The 8,609-nt window shown below is 45.6% G+C and overlaps 1 pseudogene; it reads right to left on the bottom strand.

Moving 5' to 3' along the window:
• Positions 1 to 1,321: 1,321 nt before the first annotated feature.
• On the bottom strand, positions 1,322 to 2,982 carry LOC130123159 (transportin-1-like; annotated as a pseudogene).
• Positions 2,983 to 8,609: the final 5,627 nt, after the last annotated feature.

The following is an 8,609-nucleotide window of genomic DNA, read 5'->3' as shown; positions in this document are numbered from 1 at the left end:
GGAAGAAAGGCAGTCATTGTAGGTTACAATGAAATTTTTTCCTTGCATTTAACTCATCCTATACTAGGAGCAGTGGGCAGCTGTAGCACCCAGGGACCAACTCCACTTTCCATTGCCTTGGTCAGGGACACAGACGGGAGTATTAACCCTAACACACATGTCTTTTTGATGGTGGGGGAAACCGGAGCACCCGGAAGAAACCATGCAGAACATTTAAACTCCATACAGAAAGGACATGGGACGGCCTGGGGTTCGAACCCAGGACCTTCTTGCTGTGAGACAACAGTGCTAACCACTGGGCCACCGTGCCGCCTTTTTTGGTGAACCGAGTAATGGCCTTTTCAGATGGTAAGTGACACTCTGCCTTTGTACGTGCTTGGATCCGCGGGGTCTCAATACACTCATGTGAATAGACAGGCAGAGTAAACGTCAGGGGCGCTCGATGCGTAGTAACCATGGAAACGGCTTCTGTGCCCTATATCCCTGTCTCAAGTTAGATCGCTAGTAGAACTATCTACAACATTATGCAAAAACATAATGCATTATAAAAAAAACCCGAAATGACTAGAGCGGAGTTGTTTGACTACAACTTGATTAAAACATATTCTCGGTCAGGTCAGTATCTTTTATTATTGTCTTATATTACAGAAATACCTTGTTTTATGAATTATGGTGCTGTAGAGTTACATTGTTTCGATTTACGTTATATCTGGATTCCCTCTCTTTCATCTTCTTATGGATGCGCAGGGCCAACCGCTGGATTTTGGTGGCCCTACACAAGATTTATTTGTGGCCCCGAAACACTCCCAGCACAACCACCAGATCACACACTCTGCTCATAACTGAGCAAACACAGGCACACGTCATTTAGAAAGATGGAGAGCAGACTTGATTTTTGTTTCGTTTTTTTTAATCTTCACCAGACGTTATCTGAGTTCTGGCTGACGCAAATTGATTACAGTACATTTCTTTTATTAGAACCATTTCTTGTAATTGCATTTTGCAAATGTAAATTGTCATTTAATCAAAGCAGCAAAAGTTTTATGAAAGATGGCAAAGGTTTCTTTTTTTTTATGTTTCAGTTTCGAGATGGTTCTTCGGGGATTATCCCTCACTTGAAAAATGAGGGAGAAAGTTGATATGCTAAATTCCATTATTTATAACTGGGATGTGAAATTATCTATCCAATGATCCTTCCACCCCCAGCTGGTGGACCCTACCCCCCAGCTAAGGGTAACCTGTTCCCTGGGTAAAAGAGGTTCCCAATATTGTCTCCCATAGTTAACAACCCCACTGGAAATGGCCATCGCTATGGCACCAATTACACCCCATAAAAGTTTGCCAGCCGATCCCTCAGAGGCATGGTGAACAGATTCATGTATTGCCTCCAGGTCTCCTCACCCATCTGGTGCTTAAATGCGTGAATGATCTTGTAGAACATGTGCCGTAGATCCTCCTTGGGATTTACCCACGAGCCTACTGCACTAGAAGTATATAAAATCCTCCACTACACCATCTGGATTTACACTGATCATCGTGCAGATAGCTCGGAATGCAGAGTCCTTTTCCTCACTGTCTCTAATGTTCCGAAGAGAACAGCACCAGGGTCTCATAAACCCCTGTGGCACTCCTTGAGGACAAACTTAACCAAGATGACCAATTGTTATTGCTGTGTTCTCCAGCACAGTCTTTGGAGCGTTGGGTGTGTTAAGGATTTTCAGGCCCCGTTTGTATAGATATCACTCCAATTGCCCACGTTGCATTGTTGCACACTGATATCAACACCGGGTTTAAATTAGTACCCAGTATGGGCATAAAATCAGCAATAAATGGGTTGACAAGCTGGAAACAAGCTTTGGTCAGATCCCCCTGCAGAGGAAAGAACTCTGATGGACCTTTGGCAATTCATCCTGCATGATTGGGTACATAAGAGTGAGGATGTTGTTGTGATCAACCAGTTGCACAATGTTTTCTCCCATACCCTCAGCCAATCCACTAAGAAGATCCAGAGCAACAATCATGAAGTCATTATGATTGTTGCTCGTACTGCTGGCGTCGGGTGTGGCTGCCGCTTCTCTCTCTCGTAGTCCCCCTTCTCATCCACCCCTGTATGTCTGTGTTATGTTTATCTGTCATCTTGTTTCACCCCGTTTATTGTAAAGCGACTTTGAGTATTAGAAAAGCACTATATAAGATTGATTTATTATTATTATTATTATTATCTGGAGCTTCATACTGGTCTGGCTGAGACTGATGAAGCATGGTCTGAGCCAGAGTCTTCTGGACTAGGTTAATACAGTGCTGGTACACAGGCTCACAGTAAGGCAGGAAGCCACTGCAGGGCAGTGGCCATAGATGACAGGCATTTTAATAAAGGGAAGAGATCTTAGTCTTCGTCCTTTAGTTGGTTCCATTTTTTTGGATCAGTGGAGGCATCGGCATCTGGATGTATAGTGGTTTGTTGAGATGGCGTCCCACTGAATCTGCAAGTGTTCCTATGGTGTCGTAGAGTATAAGCAGGTTTGTATGCTGGTACTTAGTGAAGGCAAGTGTCAGTATGTAGACGATTAAGGGCAGATTCGGCACTAACTGTATAGGCCTCTTCCTCCAAGGTGGCAAAGGCACTGTAAGCAGCCTCCTGCACATGTTTGTTGCTATCGGGTATGCGTCTGAGTAGTTCGGTCACAAGGAGGTTTAAGGTAAATTTCTGGGGGTTGGCTGACAACCCAGTGGGTATAGCGGCTCAGGGTCCAGCAAGTGATGGAACGCACCAGGGCCTTTTTGTCTGACAGACACTGGATCAGATGGGGAATAAGTTCAGGCAAGAACGGGATCATACCTGCATAGAGCCTTCAGCGACAGCTCCTAGCACCAGGATGCCAGACTCCATTCTTGGTGGAAGAGTAATTCTTTCAGCAAAGGCAAAATGTGCAGCAGCAAGTCATCCCTGAACACCTTGGCCAATAAATCCAATGCTGCCATCATCATCCAGGTAATTATCATCAGGCACAATTATAGAGGCATAGGAACTCGGCTTCATGAGACACAAACATTGCAAGGTCTAATTTTAGAGTATTCTGTTAAGTGGCATAAAAAGCGAAGGTGTGGCGAGCAAGGTTATTATAGTTAACTAAGACTAAACTAAAAACTAAAATTAGGTTTTTAAAAAAACATTTCAGTTAACTGAAATAAAAATATGAACAACTTTAGAAAAAATGAACTAAAACAATATTGTGTACTTATAAAACTAAAATAAAAATATACAGAATGTCGTTGGTTTTTAGTCTTTGTCAATTTGGCCAAATTTGTCAACACAACAAGCATGAGGAGACATTGGTGCATAAGTTTACTGAGACTGGGTTGTCTGCATGAATGTGAGTCGAAGTGTTGTTTGTATTGTATTGGGAAGAACCCAAAACAAATGAAACATACCAAACTTTAATGACTGGTGGAGAGGGGGCAGGTATAGCATAAAAGTGGTGGAAGCAGCTTTCTAACCACATACTGAGACTGAGGAGGACCAAAAGAAAAAGGAATTCCAGTGGATGGCCTCCTTAACCCCTGAATGAGCAGGGAGAGAGAGCGACTCAAGTGAATGCCATTTGGGATTATGAATCTTGCCTGGAACCTGGAGACTCAACTCGGACTTTTGAATCAACCCCTACATTCAACTGACAAAGACAGGTTGAATAAAAAGAGTGAGAATAGTTTCCAGGGAAGTCCGAGTGATAATATCCCTCTTTCACCTTTAGTACAGCATCTATACCTCCTTAAAATGTTCAATGTAAACTGCACTGTTTCTTTAAATGTAATGTACAGCAAATAAAACCTTTACTAAGGTTTGCCCAAAGGATCTCCTGGTGTACATGACGTACTTAGGCAGGTAAAATTCAAGATTTGTTGTTGTTGGGGATATTCCAATATGCTCTTCTAACAGACATTTCATTGGGTACACAGGATCAGGAATGAGCACAAAAATGTGCATGCTGAAATGTATTCATTTCAATGTTTGTGCAGGTGTCCAATCAGATGTCTGCCTTTTTGGCACCATGTTTAGTACCATGTAATAGTATTATTAGAAACAGATCTAGAAACCGAAACTGCCCTCAATATTTTATGAATAATAAGACTATAAATAACATGGAAGATGTGGTCAATGGCATCAACAGATTCTTTGTAAATGTGGGCCCAAAACTAGCAGAAAAAAAATCAATGACACAAACAACCACAGAAGGGAATGATAGTGATTATGGGGGCAGAACTCCAAGTTCCAGTTTTCTTAGAGTGGTAGAAGAGAATGAAATCGTGGACATTGTAAACAAATGCGAGAACAAAAAAATTTGCTGACTAGAATGATATTGATATGACAATAGTTAAGAAAGCAATCGAAGGTATTGCAAAACCACTAACCCACATCTATAACATGGCCTTTCAATCTGGTAAAGTTCCAAGCAAAATGAAAATCCCAAAAGTCACACCCTTACATAAAACCGGAGATAGACACCAATTTACAAACTACAGACCAATTTCATTGTCACAATTCTCCAAAATATTGGAAAAACTATTTGCTGCTAGACTAGACAAATTCATTGAGAAGCACAGTCTGCTGACTGTGGGGGCCCACTCTGCCGATCTGGGAAGAGTTCTTAATGGGGGATATGGTCGGTTGGCTGGGTAGCAGTCTCCCCGCGGTGCCACCCCATTCTAGTTTTCCGACTGGGGACTGCTACGGCGTCGTGGTGCAGGGGCAGGGCAGTCACGGGCCTTGTGCCCCGCTTCTCCACAGCGGTAGCATGGATCACGAGGCGACCAAGGTCTGAAGGGTGGTTGGCGTCGGCCTGGTTGCCTGGTGACGGACAAGCCTGGCAGACGACCCCTCTTTCGACGTCTCCTTCATCTGCGTGGACCTCAGCCTGACGCACTCGGGATCTTGGTTGGTTGTGTGGGGCCATCACAGCCTCCACCCTCTCTGCCTCTTCCAATGCAGTCTTGAAGGCTGTAGGTGCCGTGATGCGGAGGTGCGCCTTCAACCTCTCTGGGGTGAGCCCTTGGATGAAGGCACTCAGGGCTAACTCGTCACGAGCTACTGGATCAAAGGTGGGGTAGCCACGATGTGCAAAGAAGTGTACGTCTGCTGCATAGGTTCCCAGGGTCTCGCCCTCTTGGCGGCGCCGGCGGGCCAGTCGGTCTCGCATGCTGTCAGTAGAGACCCGTTGACCAAAGCGTCGGTCTAAAGCAGCGGCCAGTGTCTCGTAATCCTGCTGTTCTGACGGCATAAGGTCGAGCAATACCTGCAGCGCATTCCCTTCGAGCGCCAGGGCAACATGAGCAGCAGTGTCTTGGGTGCTCCACTGGTTGTGACTTGCTACCAGTTTCACTTGAGCTAGGTATGGCTCCAGGGCTGAGATGCCCGCATACCGTGGGAGCTTAAAGATGCTTGGGGATGGCAGCATCACATTAGCAGGGGGTGCTGGGGTTGTAGTGACGTTGGTCAGCGAAGTGGTGACGGTGACCGGTGACATAATGGCGGCCGGCGGCGACATGGCGGCTGTTGATAGTGGATGGGCGGCGGCCGGCACCGGCGATGAGACGGGGGTGGAGACGGCGGCGGCTGGCGATGACATGGTGGCGGCTGGCGGCGGCATGGCGGCTGTTGATAGTGGATGGGTGGCGGCCGGCGCCGGCAATGAGACGGCGGTGGAGACAACGGCGGCCGGCGATGACATGGCGTCGGCCGGTGGCGGAATGACGGTTGTTGGTAGTGGGTGGGTGGTGGCCGGCGGTGACATGATCGGTGTTGAAATCAGAGTAGGCCGCGACTCCGAATCGCTGAACCGGCCGGCCGTGTCGGGTCCTGAAGGACGGGGGGCGCTGGCTCCGTCCGAGCGGCGATGCTCTCTCCCCGGGAAAGCTCTTTTTCCAGACACTCGATGAAGTCCTCAATCTGCCGGAGCTTTACATCGAAGCTTCTTCTTGACGCTGCCATCTTCGACTTGTGGGTATTGGCTGCAATCCCACTTCTGACACCAGTGTGGCGAACGTAGAAGCAACGACAAAGGTAACTTTGCAGGCCCTTTATTGAACTCACACAGAGACAAGCTACTACTACTACTACTACTTTCGGCTGCTCTCGTTAGGGGTCGCCACAGCGGATCATCCGTTTCCATCTCTACCTCTTCATCTTTCTCTGTCACACCAGCCACCTGCATGTCCTCCCTCACCACATCCATAAACCTCCTCTTTGGCCTTTTGCTTTCCCTCTTGCCTGGCAGTTCCATATTCAGCACCCTTCTCCAAATAGAGACAAGAACTTACATTAATGCGACACAATACACGGGGCTCATCTACTCGAACAACAGAGTTGTTCAGGGTTTCAGTTCCAAGGTTACACAACACAACAGAATGACAACTACAATTACACCACAACAAATAGTAATCACATAAACACATAAAACCACATAAAACACTTACAAAACATTTAATAACAACTGACAATCTGCACGCAGTGCCTGATGGGTAAAACAGGACAATTGGCATAATTCTGACGGGGTCGCAACTTCGCTAAAGTATACTTCCTCCTACTCCTTTTCCAACATGTAACAACCTGATGCATACGGTGATTTGTTCACTGAGTTTTATGTATGGATTTGTTGATCACTTCGGATTATTGCCAATGGCTTGCCTGTATGTTATATCCTGCTTATTACATGTTTCAAATAAATCATCATTCGTTCATTCTTCCCTTAAAAGCATCTGGTAAATCACTTGGAAAAGTTGACAGACATTAGCAATACTGACAGCCCCAGCTGATGAAATACCTTTGACCACACGTGAATTTTTATCATATTGAGCTGTCAACCTATAGCTATCTATATAGTAAGGAGGCCCATATAGAACACTCTCCCACCCCAACCAACACACACACACACACACACACACACACACACACACACACACACACACACACACACACACACACACACACACACATGACCCTGCAGACCACTCCTATGATCATTATCACTCCTTAGCCAGGTCAACAACAAAGGGCTCACACATATCCTACCACTGGCTGTCAGCCATTCTGCTAACGTGCCCCACGTTGGCTTAAAAAACATGTGTCGAGGTATCTAAGGACAAGCATGGTTTTTCTCTTATGTTTTCCTCTCTTTGAACTGGGGCCAAATTGCCATCTTTACCATTGTTGCGTCTATCAACCACCCTGTCGGTCCTTTCCAATCAGCATTGTTTTGATGTTTGTTTGGATGATGATAAAAGCGCCTGCTAAATGAAATTGTAATGTTCTGCCTCCGTTACTGCTTGAGTGCATGGGAAAGCTTGAGACGACACCAGAGAAAACAAGACGTATTTGCCAAGCTCCGTGCTACTGGCCCATTAAGGCCTGACTGCTCAGGACTTGACCCTGACTGTTTGCTTGATTTCGTAATTCTTGGAAGCCACCTGTTGAAGCCATCAAGGACATGTGCACACACACACACGCTTGTGCGCGCGCACACACTCGCACACCAGGGGTACATGAACTGCAACTTGATACTGTACAATGGCTTGAAGTATTGACTCCCCCCTGGCCTTTCTTCACATTTTGTTCAAGTTTCACCTCCGAGTCTTTTATCAGTAGCAAAAGGTCAGCAATATCATGCCCAGTATCTGACAAAGCTGGTGTTGCCACAGTTGAAAGATAATGAATTAAAGTCATACAGCGTATCCCGCCCGAAATAGCATAAAACCACCCGGAAATGTACCAACTCAGTCATTACTAATGGTCCATTTGTAGTCTGGGCCTGTTTCTGCAGAGACCCTGCCGCCTACCTATATTTCTTGTTTTTTGAATGTTTGGGTTTTCACCCTTTTTGGCTGAGGGTCTGTTGCTCAATCAGAATCGACTACTGGCCAAGTGTGCCTATGCGCACAAGGAACTTGACTCCAGTACACAGCAGCTTCTAGCACTTGCCAACATCACTCAGAGGGAGAAAAAAAACAACAATGAATAATGGAGCAACAACAGGACATTGGAGGCAAGCATGTATGCACGACAGGTATGTCAGTACGATACAGAGTTTTGTTATGATTAAGTAGTCAACAACCTATGCCCGTATACTATACTATACTTAGCACAAAAAGTAAGGAAATTTGTGTTTGGTAGATTATTTCTTTGTTGTAACAATGCTTCTTGGCAATAAATCTTTTACCATTGGATAGGCTGTTTATTTCCCTTTTAAATGGTGCCACATTTGTAAGGAACATGCATTTGTGGGATGAGCAGCAGAGCTGAGTATGTGGGTTGCGCCAATGAAAAATTTGCCAAATCTTCTCTGCCAATGCCAAACAGCTTATTTTGCTGTTGCTATTGACTCTTGTTTTGAGCTTCTGGTACCCCAGGTGCTGACAACCAGGTGCCTGATATAAGATTTATTGGCAAAAAGCCTTGCTACCACAAAGAAATCTACCAAACACACTTTTCCTTACTTTTTGTGCTAAGTTTATATTGCTTATAGTATACTGTAGCGAATTCGGGGGGCAGCTCGGGAACCGCCGCATCCGGGACCCGAACCCGAATTTTCCACACCACAGGCGACAACGTTGTAATG

This window comes from Lampris incognitus, chromosome 13 (genome assembly GCF_029633865.1).
Source record: "Lampris incognitus isolate fLamInc1 chromosome 13, fLamInc1.hap2, whole genome shotgun sequence".
In the NCBI taxonomy this organism is placed as follows: Eukaryota; Metazoa; Chordata; class Actinopteri; order Lampriformes; family Lampridae; genus Lampris; species Lampris incognitus.
This window is presented reverse-complemented; position numbering and strand designations above follow the sequence as displayed.